At 45.2% G+C, this 18,521-nt stretch overlaps 1 protein-coding gene across 3 annotated transcripts in view; it reads right to left on the bottom strand.

Annotated features, from left to right (window-relative positions):
- Window positions 1-7,435, bottom strand: part of LOC141749207 (contactin-4) — a 347,767-nt gene extending 340,332 nt beyond the window's left edge. For 2 of the 3 annotated variants that reach the window (XM_074602290.1, XM_074602293.1), the window contains exon 1: window positions 6,751-7,066. The gene's annotated coding sequence lies outside the window, so the exon portion shown is untranslated. Of the gene's footprint in view, window positions 1-6,750; window positions 7,067-7,373 lie in introns of those variants that run through there. The other variant, XM_074602291.1, reaches the window with a different exon arrangement.
- Window positions 7,436-18,521: the final 11,086 nt, after the last annotated feature.

Here is an 18,521-nt window from a genome sequence, read left to right as displayed (position 1 = left end):
GTTAACGATCTGATGTATTTACACAATTCATATTTACTCATGCATATCAGGGCCTGGATTGAAATCCTGTTTTGTACATTGCTAAGAGCTGATTTTGTCTGAAATTACTCTTCCGCTGTACTTCATATTTCATTCATTTCTACTTCCAGCTATACATGCACAACAGAGGGCATTATACAGCTCCCTAATTGAACAATACAGATCAATTAAATATGAAAAGTCATTCTTGGACTAAAACCCTCTTAGGCAAATGTTCTGCTCTTATGCTAAGTAACTCTTTTAAAAAAGCTAGGAGTTCAGTGCTGTTCAGGAGCTTTTTTTTTTTTTTTTTCAAAAGACTGAGAGACAAAGACCAAGAAGATTCATCCATTTGTTCATGACAAGAAGATACAGAGCTTTTGCCTCCATTTCACAAGAGCGGGGTAGTAGTGATAAAAAAAGAGTAAAAATCTTATTTAATGAAAGCTATTCAGTGCCCTGTGTGGGAGGTGAAGAACCCTCCTCTGCTCAGCACTGAACATGCCTTTCAAACACCTCTCACGGGTCACACCATTAACACGAAGTACAGTGTTAGCAAATAATACCATGGAAAAAGAAAAATCACAGGAAGTTAATTTATGCACCAAATTTAGCCCACCAGCTACAGGTTCCTCACACGTATAAAATATGGGAGTCCCACTAAAGGTCCAAGGGGAGAAGATCCAGCGTTATCAACCCAGCAAACAGTTCTCACACTCGATGGTGTCAGAAACCACGGCTTCCGTGGGGGGTCTAAGACCCCCCTGACAGCAGCTCAGCACTGTGGCAGTCAGCAGGGATGTCTATTTTGCCGTTGACTCACCAACGCGTGTTCTTTGCTAATATATAACACCGCCCTGTGAGAAAATTATTGACTTAAACCTAGTCCACACCTACAGCTAACAGCAGAATCTGGCTCAGACATGAGCCCAATACTATCAGTCCAAGGAAGGGACACCTGCCTGACAGCAACCTGGGCAGCTTGTGGGCTTTCTCCAACCCCAAAGGTGAGCCATCAGCTCACAGGTGGTGAGTGGGTTGTGACCACCTGAAGGCACAGGAGAACAGACCCTGGCTCAGTCAGAAGATGGGCACGAAGGAAGGAGGGACTAAACCCAGCAGAGGGGTTTGAGCAGAATTCAGGTTTTCTACAGATCGCTCATTAACAGAGCCCAGGAAGGGGGAGACCACACAAACCATGGCTATGGATCAAACCGGAGAAAGACCTCTGCTCAGGGTTTTATAGCAATAACTAATAAGATGCAAAAATGGGAGATTGGAACCATCAACACACAGCCAGAGAAGGGGGAAAGCAGCCTGCACTGAATACCCCCAGCAATCCTGAGGACTTTCACAGATGGCTATCTGGGCGTTCACACTCCTATTACTGGAAGCATAGAGATGGAAATGCGTTTAATTGCTTGAGTATGATCTTGTTTTGTAAGTCTTCCCAAATAATACCCTGTTATCTGCATAAGAAGAGTTTAATAAACCACGCGCTTACAGTTAGGTTAAAAAAACCACTGGTAGGTCATTGCTATTCAGTACTATTCAGATTAAATTACCATTTGTAATATGGCTTTTTCCATTACAAACACCAAGTTTGCTAATTGTTCCCTTTCTTAGTCTTCGACTTGACTAAAATGACCTGCTAAACCTTATGTAGATTGGGTTTAAATACCACATCTCTTCAATGGCTAAGCACTTATATAAATAAATCATAAAACACAGACTTTGTCTGAGGCCGACAAATATCTTATACTGATACAATTTGTAGAAGAGTAAATCAATCTGGAGTTAGAAGCAGCTCAGGACCAACTTGTCTCCTGAACAGTTTACCAAGTGCCAACAGCTGTTGGAAACTCTTCCAATAAAAACATCTTTGGTCCAAGGTCTCACCATCTCTTACACAACCCTTGATGGCACCAAGTCTCAGCAGCTCTGGCCACGTCCCCTTGGCTGGGTGCAGAGTCCCCCCAGCAGACCTCAGAAGTACGTTAGTTCAGGAGATCCCAGGAGATGCAAGTGGTGACCAGGTCAGAAATTAAACTACTCCTGAGAAAGACTGCAGGAGGTGCAGGGATGCCGATGGAGGACTCCTTTGGACTATGCTACTTGTCAACAAGGACTGCAAAGGAAGATGAGCCAGCATGGAAGGGAGTGCTGTTGTATCGCCTGCTTGGGTTAAAAAAATCAGGAGAAAGCCAAGCCTAACAGCTGGTCTTTCAACCACATCTTGCTCAGCAAACAAGAATGGGGAAAGCCCAGGTGAGATGGTTAATAATGACTGTGTCTACTGAGTCTTACTGAAACCTGGCTCAAAGCCTCTGGGAAAACGAAGAGGAGAAAAGGTGGTGAAGTACCGTCGTGGTACGTTTCTTTTAAACTTTCGTATAATGCATCTTAGGAGAGCTTGGTACTGGATATATCAAAACCTTCATTCATTAATAAAGATGTTTGGCTATATCTGAGACATCTCCAGCAAACCTTAAAGTAACAGAACATCAGCTGCTGATCAACTTGGACCTTATGGAAGGATTAATAGAAAAAACAAATGTTCATAGAGCCACATTTTTGAAACCTTGAGCTGTTTAACACAATTAAAAAAAATAATCCCTGTAAAGGCAATTTTAAGTATGTAATGGTTGTAGATTACTTTCCTGAGTCCCCAACACATGGAATAATGCAGTAGGTGTATCACTTACCTTACTGAAGTCCACATGCTGATACATCTACGCTGCAATTGGGTACCTCAGCAAAAATCCCAATTTACATTGAAGAGTCAAAACTTGCTCCTTATGCTCTAGCTGCCTAAATTTGAATCATGCATATGACAAAGTCACTAGATTAGTTGTTTTCAAAATACTTTGACCCTTTTGGTCCTGAGGGTTTGACTTTCCGTGATTTAACCCAGCAATTAAAAAAACCTGCGCAAATCTTTCCTTTTCTTGGTGTCAGGCTGAAACAGATTTTTTTTATCCTGCAGATTAAGATAAAAAATGACTGCTTGTATCTAGGGAAAAGCAAAGAATGAAGTTATTTCCCAAGTACAACACACACAGTACTGGAAACCACTTTTTAGTGTAGGAAATACTGTCGTCTTGGTTCATAATGAAATGTGAACCTTATTTATGCTAAGGCTGCAAGCAGATTTGACACAAGAGTTTTTGTTTTAATATCGCCTTTTTTTGCTGGATGATGGTAGGGGACAGAACAACTGCGTACTCGCATGAAACAGTAAATCAGTTGGATGTCATCATTATATATTTGCTTTGCTAATAATAAAAAGAATGAATCACTACTGTCATGATATTCATATTTATATTTGAGTAACCACTGCAGCAGATAACAGTAAAGATGTGTGCAAGTTTAAATCTTGGCAGCACGCCTAGATTAGAGTTTCGGAGCTGACATTTGTGTATTTCGTGTGATTCATGTTACTTTTCTGTGTTTGTGATTACCTTCCCTGTCAGGGGGGGCAGGTTCTGCATTTGAAGCAAAAATTCCCAACTGTTGCACCAAACCCTCTTCAAACTGAGCCCCGTCCTCGGTGTGACAATGGGGCTGAACAACAGGGCACCAGCCAAATCCAAAGGAGTTCCTAAACAGCTTTTACGGAGACGTTATCGGGTCATTTTAGGCCACAGATGGGAGGTGTGGGAAGAAAACCCAGACTGGCTCTAATCTCACACGGCTAAAAATAGACCTGTGATGATTTATGAACTTTCAAACGCAGCAGAGTATTTTTAAGCAATAACATCTTCTCCCGCATCGCCCGCAGCCCGGGAGCTGCCTGCACGATGCCGGGGCTGTGCCCCCGATGGGGACGTGCCGCGGGCAGCCGATACCTCCATCACGCTTCACCCCAATAAAATTCAGGAAAACCACAAGAAAAGATAAAAAGGCAATGATCCAACTATCTTGTGGTTAATGTCCTTCCTTCAGCTCTGCCTTCTCTTTACCTCTGATTTTTATTTTTTATTTAATCATGCTAACTACACAGAAATGCCAGACAAAGCCAACTCCCCAAAGTAAGGGAAATAAGTTACGTGGCACCAGAATATCTACAAAATTATTATGAAGTTTTGATTCTGTGGTAGAAATTGTACAAGAGCTTAACTACCACACCTGTTTTCTCAGCTGTCCCTGATGGGGTAACACAGGAGTGTATTTTAAATGAAAGAAATGTTAACCCAAATAAACATAAAGACCTGGACATCAACAAGAAACACTTTCATGCATGAGGAGGAGCAAGTCTGGGAACCAAGGTGGGCTCTCTCACCAGTTGCTTGCTGTCTTGCAGGGCTGCTATTTTCCCCTCTAGAACAAACCCTCCTCAGCTGATGGTTTAAAAACCAGCACTTGGGAAACAAGCAATAGAAGGATTAACACTGGAAATACAACTAGGGCTGCCCCAGAAGAGGATGGCTGCAATCTCAGAGACCACCCATCCAAGAGGGCTTGTGCCACACCACAGCCAAAGGTGTCCCCATGGCCCAGAGAAGAGGACACGCAGCCACTAGTCCCCTCCCACCACCCACAACACACCGAAGGCACACTTGTCCCTCATCGGACATCCATGGTTACCTCAGGCGAGGGGCTAAGGAGCTCCAGACATCACTGTTAAGGCATGTAAAGTTAGGGTTTGAAGGCAACGTCAGTTCATCGTGTTTACTATTCACATGCTAAGGGAGAAGCGAGGCTTCCTGCAAAGGTAACTTTTTCTTCTGCTGTCGTTCACATTCAAAACATCTATTTTGTCATCATGTTGAGCAGCACAGGCTAAAAATTCTGGGAGCGCTGGATGGGTTAGAAGAGAGCCCAGCTTCACAGCAGAAGATAAGGACAGGAAAATTTCCAAGTTGCCAGAGTTTTGCCAGGATTGTTCAACTCCAACTACCTGCAGGCACACCCTGCCTTACTCCAGCCCTCACCACCCAAGCTCTGCTTCCGGGCTGGCTAACGCATGGGGCAGGAGACCTCAGAATAAATACTATTTACAAATACACACAAAACAAAGCTTTTGGTGTGCCTTCCTGCAGGAGGGTTAGTTCACTTGACGGGATCTGATGAAACACCTCCCGAAATCTGGCAAAATCTTGTCAGATATATTTAGCTCTGCCCAGAGTTCAGCACAGGAGGGAGAGGTTGCTGCACGCCAGCAGAAGCCATTGTCTAAAGCAGGCTGCTTTGGGAAAATTAGCAGTGTGCACACCCCTAAATGAGGCTGTACAGCAAGTAAAAGAGGGATTAGCCATGTAAAGTAAGTCCTTTTGGTACGAGATTAAAGAGGGGAGGTGACTTTGAAGGATTATTCAAGAGCCATTTAAGCAGTTTTCAGGGACTTACAAATGCAGGGTAAAAATGCAAACTCCTCAGGTCCAGAAAAGAAGAAAATTAAGTGTCCTGACCAGAAAAGCTGCAGAAAAAGGCTTCTGGAGGGTCCACCAGGCTGGCCCCAAGCACAGGGCCCCATCACCCTGCCTCCCATACTCGGCACCGGCCATCGTGCCCCACCACAGCAGCCTGGGGAGCCCTGGCTGGAGCATCGCACGCACACCTGGGCTTCAGTTGGTGGCAGGGAGCAGGAGAAACGAGGGAAGGGGCTCCGACCACCGCGATGCCGCTGGGACGGGCCACGGCATCCCCAGCATCCCCGGCCCCACGGCGGCCGGCCGCGCTGGCAGGGACGCGGCAGGCGCCGTGTCAGGAAGGATCTTAGGAGCGGTGTGGCCATTTGAATAGGAGGCTTACACCAGTCTCCGCTCTCATCCAAGTGATTTATCTGCTGGGATGCAGGTCCTGAACTGAGCCATGTAAACAGGAGGATGTGCAAGCACAAACACAAAAACTGACTTCTCCCCGTAGCCAAATGTTCCCCTTCTTCCCTGCACCCTCAGGGTGCCTCATCAACGCGCTGGCTCTTAATCCTTTGCCCACATTAATCCAGCACAAGAAAATGAATACGTTGCTGCAAGACATGAGACTGTTTTATTGGACCCTCCTTGCAAAAAAAAAACAACCAAAAAACAAACCCGCTTTCGCTTAGTCTAAGACGTGATGGATAATTACTATGTAAGATACAAACTATTTCCACTTGTTATGCAAGCAGCATCGTTTAATTTGTAGTTTAGAGAGCAAGTCATTCCTGTCTGGGATAAATAAAACAACATGCTGCATTATGTTGCTCACGACACGGAAGCAACATCAGCCTGGGGAAAGCAAAAGAAGCTGAAACTCGAGCAAGGAAGAGCGGCTGGATGAAGCAAAAAGTTATGCATGCATTTCTGCCGGCTGGGGAAGGAGCAGCCCTCCGCCGGCAGGGACACGCACAGCCCCGGGCCCGGGGCACCGCGCCGGTCCCCGCCCCGCCCCGGGCCAGCTCTGCCCGACCCCGACACGCCGCCCCGGGCCGGGGGGAGCACGGTCCGGCACGCCGCGGGGGAGCCGCGCTGCGCTCCGCATCCCGCGGGCATGGCGGGGACCCCCCGGCGGCAGCGGGCACCGCACCCCCGGGCTCCGCATCCCCCTGCGCGGGCAGCCGCCCGCCCGCGGGCACCCCGCGCTCCCCGGCACCCGCTGCGCGCCGCTCCGCTCCGTCCCGCTCCGCGCTCCTTCCCCCTCGCCGCAACCGCTTTCCTTATTTATTCCCATTTTTATTATTTTTTTTTTCTTTTCAAACCTGTCTCCCTCCTCCTTCTCCTCCTCCTCCTCCCGGTGCAAGGCGCTTACCTGGGCGGGGCGGGGGGGCATGCTGGGCTCCGCGGGCGCTGCCTGCTCGCCCTGCGCGGCAGCCCCGAGGTGCGCGGCTCCCGCAGCAGCCCACGGCCGCAGCATTGAGCGGCGGCGGCCGGGGGAGCGCCGGGCGAGCGCCGCGCAAACCCCACCTCCCAAACCTGCGCCGTGTGCGCGGGGGGCGGGCGGTGGAGCCGCGGCAGCCCCGGCCGCCCTTAACCCTTCTCCCGCCCCGCAGCGCGGCCGCGGTGCCTGCGCGCAGCGGGAGCGACCGGCTTGTAGCGCAGCATATCTTCCCCCCCCCCCCCGGTACAACGCTCGCTGCCCTCCCAGGGGGTGTTCTACAGCAGCTCACCCCGAATTTTCCCCTACCCACTCCTTTTTCGCTCTCTTTTTGGCCAAGGTATGGCTCTCCCCGGCAGGCACAGGACCCTTTCGCACCCGCGGAGCAGCCCCCCCGCTGCAGGGGAGCCCGATTTCTTCCCGCTCCCCGCTTTTCTCCCATCCTGACCAGTCCCTGTCCCACTAACGAGGAACCCGAGAGTCCCAAATCACAGCTCGGGGCATTATTCCCCCCCCCCTCCGGCATTAGTCTCAGATTTGCCATTAATTGTTCTCACTCTTTCAAAGCTGCCTCCCTCCTTCATCCGCCTGTTCTGCCAGCCTTTCACACAACTAGTCCACCCTCTCCTTTCTCGTCCAAAAAATTAGTATCTTGAGCAGGGAGAGGAGAGCAACCGGAGGAGAGTGCACACAGGTACCAGCCCTGCTGGTGGCCAGCCCTCCCGGCCACCGCTCTGCCCAGCTGCTGTCCTACACTGGGACCCTTCTCAGGATCCCTCATGGAGATTCTCTTACTTGCTACCGCAATGCAAATTATGAGCCACGAACTGCTTTGAAAGCCAGAGTTCAGGCATAACAAGCAGAGTGATCTAAATGCACAAAGAAAAGGGGGAAAAAAATGTATTCTGAAGTGAAGGTGGGACCTACCTTTCCCCAGGTCCTGGAATCTTGTACCGGGAAGTGCTCTTAAATGGCTGTGCAAAAAATGCCTTTCAGTGCAAAGAGGGTATTCAGTCTTAACTGTGCCTCCCCTGGGTTTTGAGGGATTAAGTGAAACCCTTATTATGTTTAATTATCTCTAGAGTTGCTCTCTGTGCTTGCTGCCTTGCTTTATGGTTTAATAAACTGCACATCGATATAAACTGAATGACAATTAACATTAGTGCAGGTTGAATTCGCGTTTACTGCTGCTTACAGGTTCGCACTCGACGTGCCTTTGCGCGAATGTTTCATTGCCATCTATCAGCACCTCTTTATTAGCACAGCTCCAGGCTCCAAAAGGCGGTTGGGAAGCTCCTGGAGCAGCTCGGGAGGGCGGCTGTCCCGCTGGCACGTACGGACCCCAAGCTCAGTCCCATGTGGGGCTTGGCTGTGTGGGTCCAGGGGGTTTGGGCAGCACTATGTGCAGCAGCAAAGCAACGCACCGGGGCTTCTCCGTCAGTTGGAGATAGCTGAGCATCTTTAGTTGGCCCAGTCCTGAGCAGCCGCTAAGCACCGCTGCCCACAGTGCCTTAGGAATGTTCGGCTCCCGCATGATGGAGGATGGCCCAAAACATAGTCTGCTGCTCGTGGAGAGGGCAGGAGGAGCCAGTGCTGCCTCTCCCAAATCCTAGTGAAGGTTTAAGGTTGGACCCAACCACAAAACAGAATCTGGAGGAGGCAGGAGTGTTGTACTTGAGCCGTGTTTGAATGAATCCCCTCACGTTATGAAATGTTATATAAATGTTATGTGTTATTTGTGTAATCTCATTCTGATTTATGCGATAGTAGAGACTGCTCAGTAATCCAAAATAAATATATTTCAAGTTTAGCTCCAAGTGTTTTCAATTTGGGAGTGCCTGTGTCTCCAAGGTCACCTCATAAATCCTGGCACTGTGGCATGGCACTGCCAATCTCTGTGGGGTGTAATAACTCTTGAGGGAAATCAACACTCAAAATGCTTCCGAATTTTTCAAAAGGAACATGTGTAGAATACATCATCGTAACCCATCTTAGCATGCAACATCCTTACAAGCGCCAGAGGAAAACATCATCCACCCTCAATGGGGTGGCAACCCAAAGCAAGTAAGATCTTAAAGGTAAACCCATGGCAGTGGTGTGTGCAGACAGACGGCTTCCCTGAAAAGCCTTGTGGTTGTCCCACCTCCTCTGCATAGATTATAACTGAATGAACCAGGTCACCTGTTTTTCTTTTTTTCCAAATGAATCCACAAGTAAGGCCAAAGGTAGAAGAGTCAGAAATCAAAGACTTCAGTATAAAATCAGACATATTCTTTTTAGCAAATAGTCTAAAATGCTTCGTAAAACTGGCAAGAGAAACTGCCTTGCAGGTTTTTAAGATCACTTGTAGCGGTAAAGCTGACACTTTGAATAAAGCCTTACAGCGCGACCTTCAGAAGCACGCTGCTGCACAACCGCGTCTGTGATTGACAATTGGGATATTCATCCCAGAGCATCACTACAATATTTAGCACGGTAATATTCATCACGTAAAAGCAAACTATTTTTAATTCCCGTGAAGGCTGCCACACAAGCATGCAGACAAAGCCCAGCAGAAGACAAACCCGGGGCCATCCCTAATGAATTTGCAATGTCCTGCCCTGCGATTGCGTTACCGAGGGGTCTGAAGTCCCACGTGCTGCCCGAATAAGAAAAGCGATGCACAACCCTACAGCGCTTCCGCAACAATTTATAGGGACAAAGCAGACATAGGGCTGGGCTGTGATTTATGGACGCTGAACTCGCAGCCTGAACTTGGCAGAGGCTTCTTTGTTTAGGCTGCAGTTTGCGTAAATCTTAGACAGGGTTTGGGTATTGTTTTACTGATACGATAGGAGTTCGTTAAGCAACTGGGCTTTAAATGGCTGCTACAAAACATCTCCAAGGTTTACACTGTAGTTTTGTCTGACCTTTAATTAAAATACCAAGACCGCCTTTACAGGCCGATGGCTATTCGCATAGACCTTGGAGGGGCTGTGTAAGTCTGGGGCTGCTTCTACCTCAGCGGTACAGGCAGCAAAACAGGAGTTCTGTTGAGTTTTGCCTTTCTTTTTAACCATCACGAGCCTTACATCACATGAGTTGCATTTTGGGACCATGCATCAAATGCATCACTTTTTAAGGAGATAAAGAGAGAAAAGAATAATCAACAACCGGTTGAGAATTGTCTGTGAGGGGTTGTCTAAATATTCCCATATTCCCAAGTCCACACGTAAGTGACAACACAGATGGTGATATGTAGGAGAATAAAGCTTTTAGGCAAAGTTGAAGTGATGTTAGTGCTGTGGAAGGTGGTGGATGGATGGCCTTGGATGCTGATGTCCTATTAAGGAGCAAAGAAGAAACTGAAACAAGACTTGGGTGTTTTGCCAGCATAACCCAGTGCTTGTCTCAGAAACCATTGCTTGGAGCTGCAAGGCTGGGTTTGCTCCAAACTGAGTCAATCTTTGGCCGCTCGGGTGAGGTCCCTGCCAAAGATGCCAGCTAGTCCAAATTTCAGGGAAGCATTTTGAAAATGTGGGTATTTATCACTAACAAAATGGTTGGGAAACAAAGATCTAAACCTACAAACTTCGTGTCGTCAGGTAGTCTTCAGATGTTACCTTCAACATCTTCCCTGTCCCTGCACCTTTCAAGGCACGGATTTCTGAAGTAGTCATAATTGCTTTAGCTTAATTCCAAATTCTTTAGGTCCATAAAGCCTCTGGAAGACAACAGCAGTTCTGCCTGAATCCAGGTGAACAGGAAAGGACCTAGAAATTATAGCTGGGAAAGAAAGTCTTTTGCAGTTTAAAAAGCTCAGCTTAAGCAGCATCTGAGTTCAGAGTCTCTGTGTGGTATTCATTAGACTTTCTGTACCCAAACTCTCCCTGAACCTTTGTAAAAATCCCTTCGGGCTCACACTTCCTAATCACATTTGATAATAAGGCACATTTTTAATGACCAAATCATGAAATTCAGGATTTTTGAATGAAAATGATGCAATTCTCAAATGGTAAAACTATAATTTATAACTCTAAATTAAGGCCCTAGCTTACAAAGCAAAGAAGTTTAACATTAAAAAAAAAGCAGAATGGGAAAACCCTGAAGCTTCTCAGTCTAATAATTATAAATTATTTTTGTCATGATTAAGATTCCAAGGTGACACCCACTGCTACATTTTAGTAGTTAAAGAAACATGTTAATATAAACTTTATTATCTCAGTGAATTTTTTTTAGAATAGATTTAAAATGCAGTAATCTAATTATTTTGGAAATTAAAAGAAAAACTGACCGTATCTCTAAATCATTGCAAAGGGAAATTTCAAATGATGCAACCTTAATAATAAGCACATTAAAAATGTTAAAAAGAAATACCTTTAAACCCACACAAAATTCAGAGTGTGTTGCCACGATAAGGTGCTGACATTTATAAATGCCATGTGATTAGCATGTGAAGAAGAGATACACATTCATTGTATGCTCAGACCTATTAATCATCCATCACCTGATAAACATACAGCATAATGCCCTCCCCGTTCCCTTTCAAAGTCCTAACAAAGATGGCTGTTGGCGCTGATAACTCAAATACTTCTTCGGGTTGGTTAGTTAGGACTTTTGAAAACAATAACTTTGCGCACTGGCTGTGCACAGCTGGGGTCTCGTTAAAGAATGAATGTGCATGGACTATTGTGGGTCAAAATTAAAGATCTGATGAAAGAAGGAGCGTCAACTAATTGCCTGATCAAGCATGGTGCTGTGCTTCTTTTTCCAAAGGTAACAAGACTTACAGGCACTCTCGTGCGTTTTCTGTTGTAAATGTTGTGCTGAAAACTTTGGTGTTTGGCTTTCAGAGAATGAACCTGCAATTTAAGCCTCATCCATGAAGCCCTCCAGTCATGTGAAGCCCCGCTGATTCCAACAGGCGTGATCCTCCATGACTCCAACTGTGTGATCCCGGAAAAAGTGGCAGCTTTTCTTCCCAGGGAAGCCTGTGGAGACGGGCTTTCCAAACCAGATAAAATATTAAGTATCCAGGGAAAAGTTAACTCAAGGCATTCAGGAGTTAACGTCATAGGACAAGAATTATCAAATCAAACGTGGTCTGTCTTATCTAACATCTTGCCTCAAATCATGGTTGTTACGAGTTATTCCAGGGAAAGGAGTGAGAAACGCCTCCTTCCTCTAGGACACAGAGCAGCTGGACATCCTAAAGCGTGACGTCTACTACTTCTGTGTCATCAAACATCCCGCTCGTGAATCTGATTGCCATCAGCATCATAATTAATCTGAGGAGTGTAACAACTCTTGGGAATAACTGCCAAGAGGAAACTTTTTGCAACGTGCAAGTTGTATTAATACTACCAAATGCAGAATTTTGAACAAATACTTTCGTACTGGCACTTCAGTGTTTGACATATATCTCCCTCAAACCCACGCGGACCTGTCTCCTTCCACCAGCAGAGCCTCCCATTACAGAGCAGCGTCATGGGCCTGGTGTGGTCCTCACACAAGCCACCCATGGAGTTTTCACTGATTTAGAGACAGAGGGTTGAAGTCGTAGGTAGCTGACTAAAACCCCTTCAAAATACGAACCACTCAGGAGCGAGAATGGGAAAACCTTTAAGACTTTCCCCAGAATGGGACCCACGGAGACAATTCTGAGCAAGACACAGCCTATCCTTAATGTACAGATAAAGAAGGACAAAAATAGCACTGTATTAATTTCAGCACCGAAATACTGGGAAAAATATATTTGTGCCAAGAAAAAGGAAGGCAATACAAATTTTTAGTTGAAAGATTTCTACAGAGGCCATTAAAAACGGCAGAGAGGGGGAAAAACATCTCTCTGCAGCTTATGAATAACGGATAAACTTTATTCCAGTTATTATAGGGTACAGTTTTATTTGAAGAGTAGTATCCTGCCAATAATAAAGACGAATACTTTTAGAGCTGTTAAAAGAATAAAAACAAAGGTAACCGTTTTGTTTTTTTTTAATTGAAACAATTATTTTTTCCCAAGGACAGTTGCGTACATTCAGCAGATAAGTTATTAACTGTCACTTTTGAATTTTAGCTCTATACAGCAGTTACCAACACACCGATTCTGCATACATAATTTCCTAAAAGGGATCTTATTATTATGGAAGTCATGTTAGCAGTATGTGAACACGCATATTCCCATTTAAGTCATTATCTGAAAATAATATCCTGAATTGGATACATCCTGTGAGGGAAACCAAAACCAAACAGCTTTGCCCCACATGCATTTATGATATTTAAGCAAACACAGGAGATATTTTACATATATGATGAAGCCAGAAAAAAGTCAAATCAGTGTAAAAATGTTGTAGAGGGTTCAAAATGCTGTACCACCAAGACGAGGAGACACTCAAAGGGTGCTAAGCGATGTATCACTTAATTTTACTAATCAACATATCTAGATCTCTCAAACTGGCAGATACCACTGCAAATACTTGTGAGAAATTATAATCACTTTTGGGACTACATTAAAGGGAACAGTTGTGGAGCTGCTGTATAAACCCAAATTGGAACATGGTATTAGCGTCTTTGTCTGTGGTTGCCTGATGGGGGGTAGAAATCTTGAAATTTATTTTGTGTGTAGTTGCAAAAGCAAGTAGTGCTGTAATCACAGATCTCATCAAAATCAATTCCTGTACCGCCCCACAAGAAGTTTACTATCTAAGTAGAAGTAACATGTAAAGTTGGTGTAAAAAAACCCCAAAGATCCAAAGATTTGAAGTGCTTTGTCCTAGAGAGAAACAATCATCAGCTGAATCTTCCTGTTCCCACCTCAAGGTCTCAGGAATAAGACCCTCTTTGGAGTCACAGATGCTGCTGCCACCTCTCATGGTCTCCTCTCCTATCAACTTACCTGCTGCTCCAGATGCCCACACTCAGAGATACCATTTCTTCCCCAGAAGATGCTGATCCCGCTTGTTCCTGCTCTTTGCTGGAAGTGACAATGAATAATCCAGACATTTTAAATGCCCTGCTTAGATCTTCACCTCAAAAACCAGACCAGTGCAGAGAGATCACCAAACCCATGCACAGCCTCACTCATGGGAGCTCAGGGTCATCGCGCTCGCGTGGGCTTTGGGGGTTTCTGCCACAAAGCTGCCAGTGCCACCATTTCTGTTGTAGGTAGTGCAAGCATTTCCACGAATTCTCATCTCTGGAGATGAATACGAGTTTTTGGTGCGGTTGATTTCGCCTGAGCTGAGTATTTATAAGGTGATGTTTTGCTACTGAAATGAAAGCTTCCAGGGCGCCTCTGTCTTCATGAGAAAGAAGCCCACAGAAGCAAAACTCCAGCAGCAGGATCAGGGAGTGCATTAGTGTTAACTGATAAACGTAAATGGTCCTGAATTCAGTTTTTGTGCATTCTGCAGGCTTTATGGATCTTCCTGTAGTGACAGAACAACTGATCATTCATTAGAAGGAAACAAAATAAAAGGATGGTTGAAATCTTTCAAAAGCTAAGTGATGTTTTTGGTTTTTTTCTAAGGAATAGATTTAGCTCTATCAAAGGAAAGGCGAGTGAACCATTTGGAACCCTAAGGAAATGCTTACTCCTTCCTTTGCAATGCTGGGATGTTCCACTAAGGCTTACATTATTAAGAGTCTTCCAATGGATTTATGAACAGAAGATTACATTCTTAATGCTGCTTCTCAGAAATGGAGTGAATAATTCAAGGCACACCGATATACTACGGAAAACAGAAAAGTACCTTACAGCTTGGTACCTTACAAAGAAAGTGAGCCTCAAGCTCACTCAAGCTATATAAATGTGATATATGTAGCATAAAGACCACTGTATCCGAGGCAGCAGTATGGAGTGAGGTGGTATAAAGCTCTGAGTGGGAGCTACAAGCGTATGTAAACAATTGCTAGCAATAATGCACATGTATAAGGTAAGATTGATAGCACTACCCATGAAAAACATCGCAGTTGGACCATTAATAAGTTCCTTTTGTGCTTCATATTGACAGATTTAGAGCATCTGCTCATCAGAAGTCAAAGAAATTAGAGTGATAGCCCAGGGCAATGAGTCAGCTACCAGAGGAAGTTCATCTTCATGTCAAAAGGAGAAAGGAGCAGCAGTCAGAAGCTGCCTCTTTAAATACCTGCACTGTACTCTTTTAACAATGTTGTGTGGTTTTTTTTTCCTTTAAGAATGCTCGTGGCAAATAAGAATAGGCTTTCATCAGATCTGCCAGGGTAGAAAGAAGCCATATTACGTACCTGAGATATTAAAGCAGGGAATGGCATTATTCTGCTAGATTTGACACCAGGAAGCTGCTAACATGGGGGTGGTATGAGGAAACTCCAAATGGGAATGGTTTGATTGACAATTATTATACGCAGCCCAAGTTTTTCTGAAGTAAACAGTAAATCAGTCATCCCTACGCATGAATTCCTGCTGAGCTGCGAGAAGAGGCCTGTATCCAAAGATCGGTGGAGGCAGATACTGTTGTGGACCTAAGCTAAGACACTTAAAGAGAGGAAAGCATATGATCCTCAAGCTACCGTATTGAGGTATTCAAGGAAATACCTCTTCGTTTCTCCTTCCCTATCAGAAGTTGGCATCACTGGTCCTTTGTGTTCCAATTCAGAGGCTGACAACAGACCTTCAACCCCATGTGGACCTAAGCCAGGCACCATGCTGGTCCCCAGCAGCACCAGGAGGCACACAGGTGCCGAAGGGCTGGTGTCGATAGTGTCTTTCCCGGAGGCATGAGCACTGTCGCCCGGGAGCCGGCTCAGAGAGGAGCTGATGCAAGGATGCGATGAGCCAGCAAAGGGATCTCTGGGGAAACATCTCGTCAAAGGTTGGCTGTTTAATTGTAAAATGGGGAGTGGTGTTGATTTGCACATCTGTCCCCTGCGAACACTTCTTCTTCCCCAAGGAGTCAGCATCCCTGAGTGCTAACCCGATGGCTTTTCCATCAGAGTCATTATCTGCCAAAACTGTCCTCAAAATGCTTACGTGCCTGCTCAGCTGATCATTTGAGAACTGCACAAGGGACACCAAACCCAGGATGCTGTGAGCTTTCTGCGAAGCATTCCCCACGAGAGCTGAAGTTGCTGGGGATGTGCCAGGGCTCGGGCTGAGCACTGCGGGGCCAGCTCAGCTCAGCAAGGAAAAAGGACATTGTCAAGGTACTAAACTCTCTGTCAAAGTCATAAACTCTCTGATTCAGAGACTTGGTGCTTGTGGGACTGAGTCCCGAAACAGTTCCATCAGAAAGGTCCCTTACTAGGTTTTACACCAGTTAGAGCCTGCATGAGCCAAGCTGAGCACTAATATCTGTTTTCTCCACTTTTGGTATAAGCTCTGCCGGAAGACAAAAGATGGCATAAAAGAGCTGATCCAAGCCATTCTCATCAGAAGGGAGCTTTCCCCATCTCAAACATGCACATCTTGACATCTGACTCAATATGACAGTTAAAATTGATCCCTGTGTGATGTCCCGAAGGCAAGAAGGGTGAAGAATATGTGTCCTTACTGCTTTTGGGCTACCTGCTTCCTTGTCTTTGTTTTAAATTACAGATGATAAATAAAGAGAAAGAAAGAGCAAAAGAAGCCTGTAAGAACAAAGGATCCTAGTCTTTTCTGTCCTGTGGAGGGATCCAGCTGATTTAACTATGTAGAAGCGTTTGATGCCTGCTGCAAGTTACTTTGCTGTGCACTCTGTTTAGCTGTAGGTGGTTTGTCTCTCCACTGTCTTGGTTTCTGGATTATTTTTAGATCTGAGAAATGTTCAGCAATTAGCTGCTTTCTTACTGTGGCTATTCTTTGCCAGACGCTTGCAGGTTGCCTTCCTTTCCCGATGGGAGCGTAACCGTAGCTGCAGAACGGCCTGGCTTGCCTTGTGCTGTGCAGTCAACGGTGTGGGGCGAAAGGGTTCAATTACCGACCTGTTTGTCAACAGCAGCCTCCTGCGCGTGTTTAGGTAATCTGAACATGCTTAATTTTGTGTTACACACGGGGGCTGCGCTGTCTATGCAGCCCACAACTAGTGTAATGGTTCTCTTTAAAAGGTATCATTTGCTACCCCATGGTATTAGTGTGGATAAATTCAGTAATGATTAATTTTCTACCACCAAGTAAAAGAATCAACTGGAGGTAAACATTACATCCGAATGTTAATTCGGTGCTGTTTGACATAGGAATAATTTTTCTTTGGTTGCACAATCCCATCCTCCTGAGCTTTCTAAAAGAAGATCTACCCCATGCAACGTTCATCTGACACACGTTCCATGTAGCACGTGTACATCTAAGCACAGTCACGGAGGTTGCAGACAAGGCAAGGAGCTGGGTATTTGTTTAATGCTTTGGCAATATTCATGACATTCTTATTTAAAGTCAACTCCCTTCTGATTTTACAGGCAATTATGGCTCAGTTAAGGCTATCATATCAGCCCGACATTCCTTCCTCGCTCTCTCCCCTCCCTTTCTATTCCTGCATGTTAATCTGTTGGAAATCTGTGTCAAAACCTCTTTACACTCATTCCCAACTACCACTCACAGGGGCACTTTGATAACGCGCCTTTGCTGTAAGCACATCACAGAGGCTCTGTTTCATGCAGAGAGAGACAGAGACCACAAATGAGTAAAAAAAGCTTATTACATTCTGTGGAAATAATTTATTTCCACAGTCAAAAAGCCAGTTGAAGGACCACGTACTATTTTTGCCCTACTTTGAGCTTTAGGCTGTGATGCTGATACAGTGAATTCTCTTGGCAGAGAATTTTTTCGTATTTTTGTCAGTTTGGGTTTCTTTAGAATTAGTTGAATCATAAACACTGTTATTTCCCCTCAGAAAGGAGTGGCCAGGAGGACAGGTGATAGTGTCCCTTTGGACAGTATCCACTTAGACCTCTATAAAACCATTTCACATCTCTAAACACCCAAGACCACATTGTCTCATCAACAGAAATTTTAAAGTCATGTATCATTACGCAGTAATACTTAGGCCCACTACTTAAATGGTTAAGAATGGTAGTCTATTAGAATAATTCTTTTTGTTTCAAAACACAAAGATAGCTTGTTTAAGCATTAGGTTGTTACCCCAATACGACAGATCTACCATGCACTAATGTGTTTTATGTAGCAAGTAAACAGTACCAGTTCCTCTGAGAAGAAATGCTCTGTTCGTACTTGGTTATGAAACACTATGTGCACTGCTGAAGAATTATGGGTGGTAAGTAGTAGAAGGAATAAAATAAAATAGATATTTTTTAAATGGAAACAACTTCATTTCTGTAAGAAAAGGCAATTAATACAGTCCCAGTCAACCATCAGCGATGCTCTAGTTGAGACGGGGCAGCTATACGTGTGCGTGCAGACATAGGCACCTTTTTTAAGCAGCATGGATTTATAAAATAGAGTGGGGCAGGAGGGACTGGAAAAAAAGTAACACCACTTGCTAACAACATATTGTACTTTTTCACTTCCACCCCCACATTTTGAGCCTGCGGAGATTTTACAGTCCTGGAAGTGCATCTTTTTACGTGCTCGCACTTGCTGGGAGATACTCCTGCTCAAGCGGGGCTAGGAGGGCTGTCCCAGTCTTACTGGTGTGCTGTGCTGGGGTTTCACCTCCAGGTGCCCGTAGCAGATTATAATCCATCGCACTATAGGCAAGTGGGGTAGAGAGGGAGCTGGCACAGTATTGCATTGCAGAATTCAACGCGCAGAG

Source organism: Larus michahellis, chromosome 10, assembly GCF_964199755.1.
Source record: "Larus michahellis chromosome 10, bLarMic1.1, whole genome shotgun sequence".
In the NCBI taxonomy this organism is placed as follows: Eukaryota; Metazoa; Chordata; class Aves; order Charadriiformes; family Laridae; genus Larus; species Larus michahellis.
The sequence above is the reverse complement of the archived record's forward strand: the minus strand, read 5'-3'. Positions and strand labels throughout refer to the sequence as shown.